This window comes from Wyeomyia smithii, chromosome 3 (assembly GCF_029784165.1).
Source record: "Wyeomyia smithii strain HCP4-BCI-WySm-NY-G18 chromosome 3, ASM2978416v1, whole genome shotgun sequence".
Classification (NCBI taxonomy): Eukaryota; Metazoa; Arthropoda; class Insecta; order Diptera; family Culicidae; genus Wyeomyia; species Wyeomyia smithii.
This window is the reverse complement of record NC_073696.1, coordinates 116,997,382-117,015,493: the sequence shown is the minus strand read 5'-3', so window position 1 is coordinate 117,015,493 and position 18,112 is coordinate 116,997,382.

Here is an 18,112-nt window from a genome sequence, read left to right as displayed (position 1 = left end):
TCGCAAAGAAAAAATGGCCTCTGCGTTCTTGGACATTAAGGGGGCTTTTGATTCCGTTTCTATTGACATTCTTTCGGGTAAACTTCACCGACAAGGATTTTCTCCAATTTTAAACAATTTTTTGCACAATTTGTTGTCCGAAAAGCACATGCATTTTACGCACGGCGATTTGGCAACTTTTTGAATTAGCTACATGGGTCTTCCCCAGGGCTCATGTTTAAGCCCCCTTCTTTACAATTTTTATGTAAATGACATCGACGAATGTCTGGCAAATCATGCACGATAAGACAACTTGCAGACGACAGTGTAATCTCTGTTACAGGAGCCAAAGCTGCCGATTTGCAAGGACCATTGCAAGATACCTTGGACAATTTGTCTGCTTGGGCTTTACAGCTAGGTATCGAATCCTCTCCGGAGAAGACTGAGATAGTAGTTTTTTCTAGGAAGCATGAACCTGCTCAGCTTCAAACACAATTAATGGGTAAAACGATTTCTCAGGTTTTGGTACACAAATATCTTGGTGTCTGGTTCGACTCTAAAGGCACCTGGGGTTGTCACGTGAGGTATCTGATGAAAAAATGTCAACAAAGAGTGAATTTTCTTCGTACAATAACCGGACAATGGTGGGGAGCCCACCCAGGAGACCTTATAAGGCTTTACCAAACAACGATATTGTCTGTTATTGAGTACGGGTGTTTCTGCTTCCGCTCCGCAGCAAACACACATTTGATCAAACTGGAGCGAATACAATATCGTTGTTTGCGTATCGCTTTGGGTTGCATGCAATCGACCCATACGATGAGTTTGGAGGTCTTAGCTGGAGTACTACCATTGAAAAACCACTTTTGGAGCCTACCTTCTCGTATTCTTATCAAATGTGAGGTTTTGAACCGTCCTGTGATTGAAAATTTTGAAAGGTTAATCGAACTTAATTCTCAAACCCGTTTTATGACATTGTACTTCAATCACTTGTCCCAAAATATTAACCCTTCTTCGAATATTCCAATTCGTGTCAACTTATCAAATACTTCTGATTCTACTGTGTTTTTCGATACATCCATGATAGAAGAAACTCGTGGAATCCCGGATTATTTACGCGTGCAGCAGACCCTTAAAATTCTTTCTAATAAATATCGAAATATCAACTGCGACAATATGTTCTTCACTGACGGATAACTTATCGATGGGTCCACTGGCTTCGGTATCTTCAATAACAATTTAACCGTCTCCCATAAGCTCGATAATACTGCTTCTGTTTACGTCGCAGAATTAGCTGCAATTCAGTACACCCTAGGGATTATCGAAAAAATGCCCACGGACCATTATTTCATCTTTACGGACAGTCTCAGTTCCATTGAGGCTCTCCGATCGATGAAAGATGTTAAGCACTCTCCGTATTTCCTGGGGAAAATACGGGAACATCTCAGTGCTTTATCCGAAAAATCGTATCAGATTACCTTAGCGTGGGTCCCTTCTCACTGCTCGATACCGGGTAATGAGAAAGCGGACTCTTTGGCTAAGGTGGGCGCAACAAACGGTGGAATTTATGAAAGACCAATTGCTTTTAATGAGTTTTTCGCACTTGTACGTCAGAATACGATCACCAGTTGGCAAAATTCTTGGACTAGAGGGGAACTGGGAAGGTGGTTACATTCCATTATCCCCAAGGTATCGACGAGCCCGTGGTTCAAGGGGTTGGATGTTGGTCGAGATTTCATTTGCGTGGTGTCGCGGCTTATGTCCAATCACTATAGATTTGATACGCATCTCCGCCGTATTGGGCTCGGGGAAAGTGGTATCTGTGCCTGTGGTGAAGGTTATCACGACATAGAGCACGTTGTTTGGTCATGCCCTGTACACCGTGACGCCAGTTCTAAATTATTAACTTCCCTCCGGGCCGAGGGTAGAGGACCAGCTGTTCCTGTTCGTGATGTCTTGGCGAGCCGTGACCTACCCTACATGTCCCTTATATACATTTTCTTGAAATCCATCCATCCATTCCTTTCCATCCACATTCAACAAAACGGCAAGAACACGTCATAGACCTCGATTTTGGAATCATCAACTGAACCCCACACGAATCCGCCAGGACCTGAGAACCCGAGGCCTTTCGTGATATCTTGGCTTGAACAACAGCGAACAACAACAACGAACAATAACCAGCAACTGGGGTTCAGCACAATACTTCCAGGACCCGAGGATTACAAGCCCCTGTCCCAGCTCATAACATCGTGGCTTAGCAGAACAAATCCATACATGCTGCATATTCATGGCCACTCGACGATCATCAGACGACCATTCAACTACAAAACAATAATTGAAAAATATATGCTAGTTTTAAGATAGACTTAATTTCAGCTCGTAGTCGGCAGCGAGGATAAAAAATTTGCTCAAAGATTTTAAGTCATCAGATATAATTGGCGCCGTTAAACATTAAATTGTATTTGTGCCGTGTCAAATAAACGATAGGTGAAGAAAAAATAACATGTCCATGTCACAGTAGACATTGAATGTAATGTATCATGTTACAAATTACATGTTACTGAAAATGTTACATATTCATGTTATATAAAATGTTACAATTAACATGAGGCATGTTACGTGTTACATATCACATGTAACATGTTATATGTTACATAGCACATGATGTTATACCGACCTATGTACATAGACCACTCTGTTCCGAAAAAAGTGGCTATTCTGTTTCAGACGAAATTTCAACATGGTTTAAATCAGCTTTAAAGTATGATTTTTTGAATTTTTTATAATCGCCCAAGTACAGTTTTTGAGTAAATGTGATGATTGCAAAAAAACTCATTTTTGGAAAAAATGGTTTATTGACCACTCTTTTCCGCAACGGCTCATGTTATAGTATGTTCCTGACGTTTCAAAGTTAATTTTTGCATAACAAAAACGGCACAAACCCAGTGGAATGAAGAAATTCGCTATTAGAAGCCCGTATGCTTCAATTGGAACACCCAGGTGAATATGCGTCATCAGTGAACGACGATTTCGGAGAGTTTCAAGCTAAATTAAATATTCATACGTACATGTACTTATCAGCAGACATATACACGCATAGTCGACTCTTTTTTTGTAATAGGGTCCATTTTTAAACTGGAAGGTTGCTATATTTGAATTGATATGATATATTGACAACATATCAAAAAAAGATTTCATTCGAATGAAAAGAAATCTATTGAAAATTAAGTTTCGTGGACTAAACATTATTTATCATTTGCACATTTTTTTCACGTATATAAACTCGCTTTCGTAACAGCCATCAGAGACCCAGCTGATTGGCACACGTAATCACTCTCCCTGCAAGATCCTGCTGGGTATAACAATCTGAATGCATTTGAAATTACTCATCGTTAACTGCCATTGTTAAATCGTCTTCCCATCTGAGTTGTCGATAGTGTTGAAAATCCTGCAAAATTCTATAAAACAAACAAGAACGAAATAAAGACAATTGAACACAAATTATGAAACTACCGGATGTGCGTTTTTCTGTTGAGAATACGATGAATTTCGTGGATCGTTCGAGCTCGTGGATCAATCATTTTTATATATTATCATTTCTTCCTGAAACTTCACATGCTCGAGAGCCTCTTCGCGGTTTTCGAATTGATATACGCTAATGAAAATCTTTAAGCCCCATTCATGTATTAGCACAGAGTCCAAAAATTCTGTATGCTGCAAAAAATACAAAAAACCTCAATTAATCCACCTAGCGGTCAGACCCAGCCTTTCTCATTCAATTTTTTATTTGTAAAAATAGATTTACATGAACGCTTCAATCCAATAAATGTATATTCACTCTTTAGGTTCTAAAATATTGATGTTGTAATCTTTACATATAAAAATGCAGTCAAGTCTGTCTGTCTGTCTGATCCATATAGGCCCGAAAACTACCGAACCGATCGACGTGAAAATTTGTATGTAGGGGTTTTTGGTGCCGATAAAGGTTCCTATGATAGTTTAAGACCCCTCCCTCTTCTGGAAGGGAGGGGTCCCATACAAATGAAACATAAATTTCTGCACAACTCAAAAACAAACCAAGCAAATGAAACCCAATTTGGCTTGTGGATGTTTTAAGGGGTAACTAATATGTCCATAATAGTTGGATGAAACACAAATTTGTGCACATTTCGAGAACTAATCAACCAAATGGAACAAAATTTGGCAGGTAAATGTTTTTACTGGTAACAAATATGTACATAATGGTTTCTTCTATAAGGGAGGTATCCCATGAAAATGAAACACAAATTTCGCACAGCTCAAGAACCAATCAAGAAAATACAACCAAATCTGGTATGTGAATGTTTTTAGAGGTAACAAATATGTCCATAATGGTTTGACGCCGCTCCCTCTTCTGGAAGTACATGTTTCTTCACAAATTTTTGCACATCTCGCGAACTAATCAACTAAATGGAACCATATTGGCAGGTGAATGTTTTTAGTGGTAACAAATATGTTCCATAATCGACCTCAGACAACATTTTGGATTGTAAGATGGCAACTTCCGGTTTCTGGAAAACAGCCGAAAATGGCCGATTTCCACCCAATATAATAATATCCGGATCTAGAATAATACACAGGAGCTAAGCATTTTAAATTCTAAGATGGTGACTTCCGGTTTCTGAAAACAGCAGAAAATGACCAAATACCACCCAATAGGAGTTTTTCTTTAACCAGTATGCCGTTCAAAATCCAGAAATTGTCTCCAAATGCCATTATGAAATCCAAAATGGCGACTTCTGGTGTCGGAAAAACAGCGGCAAATGACCGAATACCACCCAATATGGGTATTTCCGGAACCGTAATGATGCACTGGAGCCACAAATCGACTTCAGACAACATTTTGAATTGTAAGATGGCAACTTCCGGTTTCTGGAAAACAACCTGAAATGGACGATTCCCATTGAATATTATTATTTCTGGAACCAGAAAGATGCACAGAAGCTAAAAATTGATCGCAGACACAATCTTGAATTTTAAGATGGTGACTTCCGGTGTCTGGCAAACAGCCGGAAATGACCAAATACCATTCAATATGAATGTTTTCGGAACCAGAATTACGCCCAGATGACAGAAATTGATTTCACAGGCAATTCACACAATCAGGGTGGCCACTCATTTTACATTTTCGAGTTCCCGCATTTTTCCCGACTTTTTCCCGCATGATTGCAAGAAATTCCCGATTGTCAAAAACGGTAACTACACACTAAATTTTTATTGCTGGAAACCAGCAAAATTTTGCTGATATTCTACATGGTGGAAAATCAGCTATGATATCAGCAAACTTTCTCGCTGAAACGATCAGCAAATCGAAACGTCAAATTTTTGACACCATTTTGCTGAAAATCAGTTGTTTGAATTAATTGCTGCCTGTTCAGCATTTGAGCATTTGACATGAATTTGCTGATGTATCTCAGCAAAAGTTAGACAACACACAGAATGTTCTTTTGTTTTTTGTTATTTTATTAAAACAAATGTTTTACATTGCGAATATTTATTTTAAAGTCATCTGACTTTAAATCTGAATTATCAGTATGAACTTTCAAATGTCTTTGTAGCCCATCGATATAACCTTCCACTAATTGGTAGCAGAAATAGCAGTTTATTACCCATATTGCCAAATTCCTAGAAAAACTGAAAATTAACTTATCAAATACTTTATTTATATCACAATTATTCAATTTAAGCGCATGCAAGGCATTTTTAAATTCCTTATCCATGATACAAACGCTTATAAGCTCATTATAAGCTCTCGCTTATAGCTCATATAAGCTCTGACAGTTTGACGGATGGAGTTGCCAGAAATTCAGCAGTTACCAGCAATTTTCTGATTTCCGGCAAACAGAATTCTGAATGCTGATAATCAGCAAGAATATTTTTACTGATTTTTTTCAGTGTTTTTTTTTGCTGAAATTTTTTTTTCAGATTTTGGTGTGTAGGCGTTGCTGAAAACCCTTCAATTAATTTAATGAATTCTTGATGTTTGTTACTATACTGTTCGGCAATTTTCCTGCATCTGTCAAAACGAAACATCAAAAGTCCGTCATTTTGCAAATATTCAAAGAGTTTCGAAGTTGAGTTTTTAAAGTGTTTCGCGTGTGATTTTCAAAAAAAAAATTAAAATGGATATCGTACCTTCAAATCTACAAGAAAACGACGTGGATGTACACGATCTATTCAGTAAGTTGTTATTTATCAAATATGTACGTATTTGTGTATTTTAGTTGGATGTTTCATATCATGGCACATCCGCAACAATGATTTCACCCAAGATTCTATCTATTACGATTGAGATAATGCAAATCATTCCAGTCAGCATATGGGAATTTTTCCACCACAGGAGAGCAGTTTACTAGAAGCCTGCAATAAAAAGCCTATATTCATCATAACATTAAACGTATCAAGTTTTTACTTGAATGTGCTGGGAACACCAGTATATATTATAATCGATCCAAACAATCCGAAATACCTTTATAAAATTATTCAACGGTTGTAATAGCAGCTTTCACAATAGTCGTTTTTATTTTTCTCTTTTCGTTGTACGTTTACAGAACGCTCGGTATTTTTTGACGAATCGTCAGCTTTGTAAATTTACAAAACGCTCGGTAATTCGTGACGAATAGTCAGCATTGTAAATTCCTACTCACGCAGCAATTTTTGATGAACCCTTTGTAAATTTTTACTGAGCTATCTTCTATGTTTGACGTTTCAGCGAGAATGAAAAATTACCGAACACTCGTCAAGCAAATGAATTACTGAACAGATTGCTGATGGCTCAGCTGTTAAGAACTTGTTAAAAAGATTGCTGAGTTCGGTAGAAGAAACTAAGTGTGTACCATAAATTATCGGTAAAATTTTCTCAATTCAGCATACATTTAATTTTCGTTTTTGTTTTTCGGTGCGCGGTTTTGTTTTAGTTTCTTGCACACAGAGACAAAAACAAACTTGTCTCTATCGTGTAAAATAACAAATCATTTAGAAATGCTCTAATCGTAATTAAAGAAGTAATATATATTCCTGTCACTCGCCAAACCTTGATAACAACTATGTAAAAAGCGTGTATGAGTTCTTGTTTTTTAAGTTATTGAAATACAGGTAATTTCTTAAAACACAAAGTTATATACGGGGCTGGAGCCAACCTAGCATGAGTTTGATCAGTTTAATGTCTAACAATTTCCAATCTTAGAATTTCCGCTTGAATCGTTCTGGTCTCCAATTTCAGATAGTCTCGTTGAGTTTGCTTTTCGCTAAGGTAGAAAAATTTTACCCAATTCGCTAAATTAAATGATTGTATTGGTAGTGCAGCTACGAAGAAAGGTTTTTCTTAAGTGACAGAGCTTTTATAAAAGATTCATTCTTTTAATATATATAATTATTTATAACGCTTTAACGTCTCCGCATTTAGAAATGCACTGTTAGATAAAATTCCAGAAAATACTAGAGTAACAATTCCGTCTATTATTTGTTTTAACGGAATATAGAAATACCGTAGTCAACCTCATGCGGTCGTGTCTTGGATACCACCCTCCTACTTTTGTGCATTCGGCCTTTCATGCATTCAGCTCAGGGATACCAAATATGCAGATTTGTCTGCAAAACGCAGATTTTTGGAGTCCGTGTGCAGATATTTATTGATTTGCAGATATTTGCAGTTTTCTCGCGGTTTCTGCAGATTTTTGTCAGAGTCTCCTTATATTTACGCAGATTTTCTGAAAATGTGTGCAGATTTTTACAGACTTTTGCCTACGCGAGCGAATTTTTTTCGGAAAACGGATAGATTTTTTTCAGATCTCGAGCAGTTACAGACATTTTTCAAAAACATCTGGCATCTCTGATTCAGCCTTTCGATACATACCTCTCAGCCTTTCGAGTTTCAGCTTAACCACCCAAAGCATTTTGAAGTTAGAAGGTATGATCGACCGTGCAGTTATTCACTAACACCAATGAAATCGTTTTGTCAAGCCATTCAATTTTCTATGGAAACTATTTTTTGTTTCCATTATAATACATACACCACGACCCTTCAATCATACCTTCTAACTTCAAAATACTTTGCTAACCACTGTCAAAACGAGTGTAATAAAACATTTTACCAATTATTGATTTACATTTCACTCATCTCGCTCGGTCTCTCTCGATTGATTCATTTTGTAGCAGTACGATAGCCCAAAAATTCTAGAATATTTATTATCGTTTTCAACCTGATTTTTTCTTATTGTGAAATTGATTTTTTATTCATGCTACTCCAATTACATTCACTAAATCACGAGAAATAATATGTATTTTTTCAAGTTGAGAACAAAAAAACATCTTGTAACATTTCCGAATGAATCTTTGCCTCTTGCAGGTAAAAACTCTTCTATAAGTTTGTATTTCTGGAAAATAAATGCTCTTCTGATATTGTGCAGGTCAAAATTGTTCAGCAAACATCAAAAATTAAGTTGAATAGAAATAACCTCACAATCATCCGAAAGTGTTTCTTTTTTGTTGAATAATTTATAATTTTTCATACCTGTTCTCCATAATTTAAATGTAGGGGTAAACAGGGTAAGACCGCTCTGCGGGGTAAGACCGCCCACCGTAGTTTTACTACCAAGTTATAAAATAATTGAAAAATTTCTTTAACGTGTCTATTACAGTATAATTACATAACATTTTGCACGTTTTTCTGTTTTGCACGAACGGTCGCAGAAATAATCAAAAACAACCTTTCAGCTGGCAACCAGTCAATGCGCTATTGTTTTGCGGCAACGGGACTTAACGTTTTTCAGTCTAAAAATCTATTGTTTTGTTCGTGAATATACGTTTAATCGCTTGCCTGAATCTATCTTCTTTCGGAAATATCGAAGGCCGTGAGTAATCTTGTAATTTTGATTACTTTTTCGGTCAAATATGAAAATGTTCCACTGGGGGTAAAGTCGCCCACTATACAAGGGGTAAAACCGCCACGAATCCAACTGCTTGTTGTTTTACTTCAAGACCCAAATGCCTCGACACTACAAAGGGAATATTTACAGGATCAGTAAAGCAACTTCAAGCCACATAAGACATCGATGTTAATCGACCATTTTCGATTTGGTTTAAGCTTTTCTAGTAATATATTTTAACAAGACTTATTTTTGAAAAAAGTAAACCTGTGTGAAAATGGTGTTAATGAACCAAAATAATTTTAGAGCCAGGACGGTGTGTTTGATAGGTATGACGTCTCCGGCAGAATTGAAAATAGTAGTTTTTTACTTTCGAAAGAAGTACACACTATAAAAAAATTTAAAGAAAAAATATAGAAATAGAATTAAAAATATATTTTTTTTTTCAAATTTTTTTGAAAAAAACATGTTCTTGCCTGTAAAATCTACAAAAGGTAAGCTAAAATTTAAAATTACCGAACACTCGTCAAGCAAATGAATTACTGAACAGATTGCTGATGGCTCAGCTGTTAAGAACTCGTTACAAAAGATTGCTGAGTTCGGTAGAAGAAACTAAGTGTGTACCATAAATTATCGGTAAAATTTTCTCAATTCAGCATACATTTAATTTTCGTTTTTGTTTTTCGGTGCGCGGTTTTGTTTTAGTTTCTTGCACACAGAGACAAAAACAAACTTGTCTCTATCGTGTAAAATAACAAATCATTTAGAAATGCTCTAATCGTAATTAAAGAAGTAATATATACTCCTGTCACTCGCCAAAACCTTGATAACAACTATGTAAAAAGCGTGTATGAGTTCTTGTTTTTTAAGTTATTGAAATACAGGTAATTTCTTAAAACACAAAGTTATATACGGGGCTGGAGCCAACCTAGCATGAGTTTGATCAGTTTAATGTCTAACAATTTCCAATCTTAGAATTTCCGCTTGAATCGTTCTGGTCTCCAATTTCAGATAGTCTCGTTGAGTTTGCTTTTCGCTAAGGTAGAGAAATTTTACCCAATTCGCTAAATTAAATGATTGTATCGGTAGTGCAGCTACGAAGAAAGGTTTTTCTTAAGTGACAGCGCTTTTATAAAAGATTCATTCTTTCAATATATATAATTATTTATAACGCTTTAACGTCTCCGCATTTAGAAATGCACTGTTAGATAAAATTCCAGAAAATACTAGAGTAACAATTCCGTATATTATTTGTTTTAACGGAATATAGAAATACCGTAGTCAACCTCATGCGGACGTGTCTTGGATACCACCCTCCTACTTTTGTGCATTCGGCCTTTCATGCATTCAGCCCAGGGATACCAAATGTGCAGATTTGTCTGCAAAACGCAGATTTTTGGAGTCCGTGTGCAGATATTTGCAGTTTTCTCGCGGTTTCTGCAGATTTTTGTCAGAGTCTCCTTATATTTACGCAGCTTTTCTGAAAATGTGTGCAGATTTTTAAAGACTTTTGCCTACGCGAGCGAATTTTTTTCGGAAAACGGATAGATTTTTTTCAGATTTCGAGCAGTTACAGACATTTTTCAAAAACATCTGGCATCTCTGATTCAGCCTTTCGATACATACCTCTCAGCCTTTCGAGTTTCAGCTTAACCACCCAAAGCATTTTGAAGTTAGAAGGTATGATCGACCGTGCAGTTATTCACTAACACCAATGAAATCGTTTTGTCAAGCCATTCAATTTTCTATGGAAACTATTTTTTGTTTCCATTATAATACATACACCACGACCCTTCAATCATACCTTCTAACTTCAAAATACTTTGCTAACCACTGTCAAAACGAGTGTAATAAAACATTTTACCAATTATTGATTTACATTTCACTCATCTCGCTCGGTCTCTCTAGATTGATTCATTTTGTAGCAGTACGATAGCCCAAAAATTTTAGAATATTTATTATCGTTTTCAACCTGATTTTTTCTTATTGTGAAATTGATTTTTTATTTATGCTACTCCAATTACATTCACTAAATCACGAGAAATAATATGTATTTTTTCAAGTTGAGAACAAAAAAACATCTTGAAACATTTCCGAATGAATCTTTGCCTCTTGCAGGTAAAAACTCTTCTATAAGTTTGTATTTCTGGAAAATAAATGCTCTTCTGATATTGTGCAGGTCAAAATTGTTCAGCAAACATCAAAAATTAAGTTGAATAGAAATAACCTCACAATCATCCGAAAGTGTTTCTTTCTTGTTGAATAATTTATAATTTTTCATACCTGTTCTCCATAATTTAAATGTAGGGGTAAACAGGGTAAGACCGCTCTGCGGGGTAAGACCGCCCACCGTAGTTTTACTACCAAGTTATAAAATAATTGAAAAATTTCTTTAACGTGTCTATTACAGTATAATTACATAACATTTCGCACGTTTTTCTGTTTTGCACGAACGGTCGCACAAATAATCAAAAACAACCTTTCAGCTGGCAACCAGTCAATGCGCTATTGTTTTGCGGCAACGGGACTTAAGGTTTTTCATTCTAAAAATCTATTGTTTTGTTCGTGAATATACGTTTAATCGCTTGCCTGAATCTATCTTCTTTCGGAAATATCGAAGGCCGTGAGTAATCTTGTAATTTTGATTACTTTTTCGGTCAAATATGAAAATGTTCCACTGGGGGTAAAGTCGCCCACTATACAAGGGGTAAAACCGCCACGAATCCAACTGCTTGTTGTTTTACTTCAAGACCCAAATGCCTCGACACTACAAAGGGAATATTTACAGGATCAGTAAAGCAACTTCAAGCCACATAAGACATCGATGTTAATCGACCATTTTCGATTTGGTTTAAGCTTTTCTAGTAATATATTTTAACAAGACTTATTTTTGAAAAAAGTAAACCTGTGTGAAAATGGTGTTAATGAACCAAAATAATTTTAGAGCCAGGACGGTGTGTGATAGGTATGACGTCTCCGGCAGAATTGAAAATAGTAGTTTTTTACTTTCGAAAGAAGTACACACTAAAAAAAAATTTAAAGAAAAAATATAGAAATAGAATTAAAAATATATTTTTTTTTCAAATTTTTTTGAAAAAAACATGTTCTTACCTGTAAAATCTACAAAAGGATAGCTAAAATTTTATGGTTGTTGGATCATGGAGTAATAGAAATATTAATAGCTCAATTTTTGTGAAGATTTTTTTTTTTTTACGGTTTATTTGGTGTATAGAGTCGTTGGTAATTTTGTTCTTCAAAAAAAAAAACAACATAGAAAATTGAAAATATAAATAAAAGAAATAATAATTATAAGTATGTTTCTATACATTATAAGTCTTCAAAAGAATCATACAGATAGGTTTAATGAGTTTTAATTTTTAGCTTAAAGATAGGTATATTACTAGGGGTAAGACACTATTGATATATTGCGAAATATTTCCAATATTCAATATTAAAAAGTATTTACCGTTCCATTTTCGGGCACCCCTCTATTTATATCATAGCTCATTGCCGTTACATCAAGCGTAACATTATCGTTTGGAGGTTGTCAATTTACAGATAAACGATAAATATCAAAATATATCAGCCAATATCGTGTAATACTATCGAAATATTTTTCATAAAAATAAAGGTGTCTAGCTCCTAGGTATATTATGAATTCAATATCTTGGAAAACCCCAATTCTGAAAAATCTATTTATTTTGAAAACCAGAAAAGTTACCTAAACATTGATTTGAACTTGAATAATCAGAAAACAAAATAATTTAAAACTTAGAAAAAAAGATTTTTCACAGTGTATATTTTACTTGTTTTTTTGTCGACTGTAGCGGTTAATTTTGTAGATTTATCGGCTTAATCAGTCCGTGTATAGAAGCAAAAACGATTTTTTGTTTTTTAAGAAATCTCCTTCATCTCCTAGAGATAAATTGTTGAATACTATCAGCAGCAACATAACGCTTCTCATGGTTGCACACGAGTAGAAATCGAGTTCTGCTGCACTGATATACGATCAGTCCACAAAATACTCTGGCCAGGCAATCTTGAAATGGATCCATGGGTGAACATTAAAACTGTCACCGTCCATCTCCAAGGCTAAAAATGTTTGCATCTATGCATAGAATACTTTATAAAAATTATTTATAAACAGATGCAGATAATTTTTTTTTCGGTCAGTGGGAAATTGTATTTTGGAACACAAATATTTTTCCAACCATAATTCTTTTGGATTGAGTAAATATCAACAAGCTATGTTTGAATCAGTAACGAACCTCTTACGACTCCAAAAGTTACACATTGACGATCGGGAACAATTAAAGATTCTGCAATAACAACATTCCCACCTAACAGTTACAAGTTTGGGGACTATTTTCCATGTATATCAATTTGGGAATATGCTTCTTAGTCAACAACTTTTACAAAAATAGAACTTCACATATAGAAACAAACCTAACAAACCTAGCATCCTCTAAGCCGGACGAAATCGATCACCAAGATATTGAATCGGGATGGTCTAATCTTGAAGGAGATGAGTTAACGGCGAATCCACAGCTTTCTTTACCTGCAAACGTGAAGCAAGGCAGATTGCATACTTGGAGACACCGGACACCGCAGGCATCGACGCATACATCGGACATCGGCAGCTGGCAACAGACGACGGACATCAAGTATCCGACGTAGCACTAACCGTAGCCTGGATGTGAATAACATTGTATAACCTAATCGGAAATCTTTTTCATAGTGGAAGAATAAGCAGCGAAAATTAAAACCAACCTAGAATGACCAATTATGTAGTAAGTTCTGGATTGTGATTTTATTTATGCGGGCAGTTTATAAAGATATATGTTCATATAAAAGTTGTGAATTCAAAACAATCTGCACAATCTGCTTCAACTTTGTACTCACCGGTGATAATTTTCTGGCCTAGCGCCTGAAGAACGTGTAATATTTAATCACAACTAGTGAATATTAGAGTTCAAACCTATTTTAAAGAATAACAACACAACACTTTCAAAACAAAATTAGACACTTTTAAAAACAAAATTCGGCACTTTTGAAAACTTTAAATGCAATTTTTCACGAAACATCACAAACACAGCGCCTTTATGAACTCAAAAACAAAATGGCAAACTCACTCAGTTGTTGGATGTTTTTCCGAAGGATCGTTAGATTTATCGTTTGGATGACAGTTGCGCAGGTATATGCCTTCAAAAATTACTTAAATCGGAATTTTTTTTAAAGGCTGGTACCATTCGAGTAGTTCATTTTGTACCAACTTTTTTGGAAGATTTCTTCCTGAGTGTTACGTATGTCTTATGTATGTGTAGACACTGAAACCACATACATAAGACATACGTAACACTCAGGAAGAAATCTTCCAAAAAAGTTGGTACAAAATGAACTACTCGAAAGTACCAACCTCTGTAAAAAAACCTCTGTTTGAGTAGTTTATGGAGGTTGTGTACCTGCGCAGCCCTGCATTTGTCTCGTTCCCACTCGGAAAATGCAGCATTGATTTTATAAACAACTTTTTGACAGTTTCGTAAGGGATTTTGTTGAGGGCTCGAGTATAGCCGCGATGAAGAAAATTCATTCCGTTCATTTTCGTAGAGCAGTTCATACTGGTGTTGGTACCGGGTGATGTGGGGCAAAGGGTATCAAAAAAATCGCCAGTGTTACGTATGCCTAAGTACGTGCTGAAACTGCAACTTTTTCTGAAAGGTCGTTATTGGTTTCGTCAATCAGAGGGATAATAGCCTTGAGTAAAGCTGCTTTCTATAAGGGGTTAATTTCCTGTGGATGATCTACTCACTTCAAATGATCATTCAAGCAGGGATACCAAATGTGCAGATTTGTCTGCAAAACGCAGATTTTTGGAGTCTGTGTGCAGATTTTTATTGATTTGCAGATATTTGCAGTTTTTCCACGGTTTCTGCAGATTTTTTTCAGAGTCTTCATATATTTGCGCAGATTTTCTTAAAATTTGTGCAGATTTTAACAGACTTTTGCCTGCGCGAGCGAATTTTTTTCGGATCACGGAGAGATTTTTTCAGATTTCGAGCACATTTTTCTGTTTTTTCGAGCAGTTGCAGACATTTGTCAAAAATATCTGGCATCTCTGCATTCAAGTTGAAGTTGTCAGAACTCAGAAGAAATCGTTTTTGGTTGCTTAGCTAAAAACAGCTTGTACCTCTTTTCATCGCCGTCGTCTTCCATCAAGTAACTGTTGTAATGAAATTTGAAACTTCGCTTTCTCAATACCACTCTTCCAATATGCTAAATGAACGAGCTAATGCGGAATAATTTTATTCAGCACGTAACGCAAAACACTGAAGACGTAAGAAAGGAAATTATTCAATAGCATATCCAAGACTTCAACCTTATATTTTGCTTTTTCAACAACGACCTTAAAGTCGGGATAAATAATGGGTGGACGTCTCCGTCATTCTCCATACATCACATTTAGAAGCTGTCTGCGGCCATGAACGTCTGCCCATATTCAAAATACTTGGGAAAAATATGACTACTCCTACACCGAGCAGTTGAAAATGAGACTGGTATGCGATTATTTTGCTACTCAATGGCCTTAATAATCGCATATCAGTCTCTTCCTTATTTTTCATTGTAATTTTCACGAAAAAGGCAATTCTTTAATGTAGAAGTTATGATTGGGGTCTATTTAATTACATTATGACGAAGAAATTAAAATAACCCATCCCAAACAAGTGAAATACACAAAACAAGAAAAATATCTTCAAACGCTGTTTTCTCAACTCGATGATTTTCCAGATGGGACTGATGCGATTATAGGCAGTATAGATAACAAAACCTACACACATCTACGATCAACCACAGCGATAAACCTAAGACGAACAGCAACAAGACACACAGCACACAGCTCCCTGCATGTGACTGGAAACAAGGTCGAAATGCCCTCAACGCGTCCAAGAAGCATCAACTGTGTCTGTGTGCGTATTATCGGTTTGGCACGTTCGACAAGACATTTCTGTAGTTGTTATCGTCAAGCTCGTATTCGAAAGTTTATGCAGACACACACATTCTCCATTAATGTTTCTGGGAATGATTATAAGTTCGCAAGGTATATGAGAAGATCTGACACTTGTGTATCTTCGGAAGCGACGAGTCGCTCGTCTGACAAGGATTTTCCAGCAAATTTCGTAGTATTTTAATATAATGTAGTCTTTGATTCAACATAAAATGTCCCGAAATATGCGACTGTAATATTTTCTAATAGTTTTGATTGTTTACTAGTCGCATAACTATGTCAATTTAATCAAAGAACATTAAAACTGCATTGTACTGTGCGAGAAATAATCATACAAAATGACATCGCTAGAAATCTTCGCGTCGCTGGACTTACCAGCGAATTGCAGAGTAGTGCTGCAGCGATAATATCGAGTAATATTACCGAAATATTTTTCCTAGGGGCAAGACACTATTGATATATTGCGAAATATTTCCAATATTCGATATTACAAAGTATTTATCGTTGCATTTTTAGGCAACCGTCCACCTATATCACAACTTCTTGACAGCACATTATTGTCGGAGTGATATGAATGTTAAATAAACGATAAATATCAAAATATATCCACCAACAATGTATAATATTACTGAAATATTTCTCTTTAAAAAATAAAGTCGTCTAACCACTAAATTTTGACGCTATAGATCATTGCAAAATGACGTCATTTGACAGTTCTGGAAGGTAAATTTTGTGGACTTATTTCCGATGGAGCCGAAAACGGTTTTTGTTTTAATACTTCTCGGGATTCATTCACATCAATCGTAACGTGTTCATTATCACTAATTTCTCATGTTTTTTTATAATAGAATAAGTCACAACGGTCGTGAGAACAAAACTAAAATTGAATAGTCGCTCCAAATTCTAACACCTTGCAACAAACCTTCCGAAGCTGTCACAAAAGTGAGGTTAAACCGAGCCTTTGGCATCCCTATACCGAGTAACAGTGAATGACAATGAACTCATGTCCTGGGCTCAAATTTAACTGTGTCCGCTGTCAGTAGTAAGATAAAGATGTATGAAAAGAGGCGGTGATATGCTATCTCGTTTACACCTACATGGTAAGAGTCGAAAACCCATTAATAGGTACTTTTTCAACCATTTCGCCAAAAAGTGAGCCAACCCATTTAGAGGGTAAACTCGATTTACCCATTAACGGGTAAACCGATTAAACGTCAAAACTGGGCACAAAATCACTCATTTCGAGAAATGAATTTTCTCAAGGAAATGGGTGAAATTTTACCCATTATTAAATAAATGGAAACTTTGTGATTATCACTCAAAAAAATGAAGAGAAGTGAAAGTGAAATCAATTATTTTTTATTATATGCAAAAATGAATCTTATTTACGAAAACAGGAGTATTTTATCCGCTATCATCAATTGTCAGAATCGCTATTCTCTGCAACAAAGCCAATACCAGACGGATAGTGAACATTCTAGACCTAATATAAAAAAAAATCTCACATTGTAAAGTTCAATACTTGATATAACATACTGTTTACCTTGCAACTTCTTAAACGACGCAGTATCGAATCTCTTTTAAAGTCCTTCCATGGCAATTGTTGACAAATAATAAACAAAACAGATCGTAGAAATAACGCGTGCGAACAAATCGACAGAGCAAACTAAAACGATACTTGAAGTATTTTTTCACCCATTAATGGGTAAACAAATTACCCATTTTTTTTCTAAGGACATGTCTTTCTAATGCGTACAGTTTTACCCATTTCACACTTTTAAATTTACCCATTCTTTTGACAGCCGCATATGACAGAAAAAAATGGGTACAACAATACCCATTAATGGGTTTTCGACTCTTACCGTGTATGTTATCGTGAGAACAAAACTAAAATTGAATAGTCGCTCCAAATTCTAACACCTTGCAACAAACCTTCCGAAGCTGTCACAAAAGTGAGGTTAAACCGAGCCTTTGGCATCCCTATACCGAGTAACAGTGAATGACAATGAACTCATGTCCTGGGCTCAAATTTAACTGTGTCCGCTGTCAGTAGTAAGATAAAGATGTATGAAAAGAGGCGGTGATATGCTATCTCGTTTACACCTATGTTGAGATGTTAACCCTTGAAACATGGCGCGATGCCAAAGGGGTGGGTTAAGCCGTTCCATGCAATGATCTAGGCAAAACTTTAGCACTCCCCTGATCTATGGCAAATTTTTTG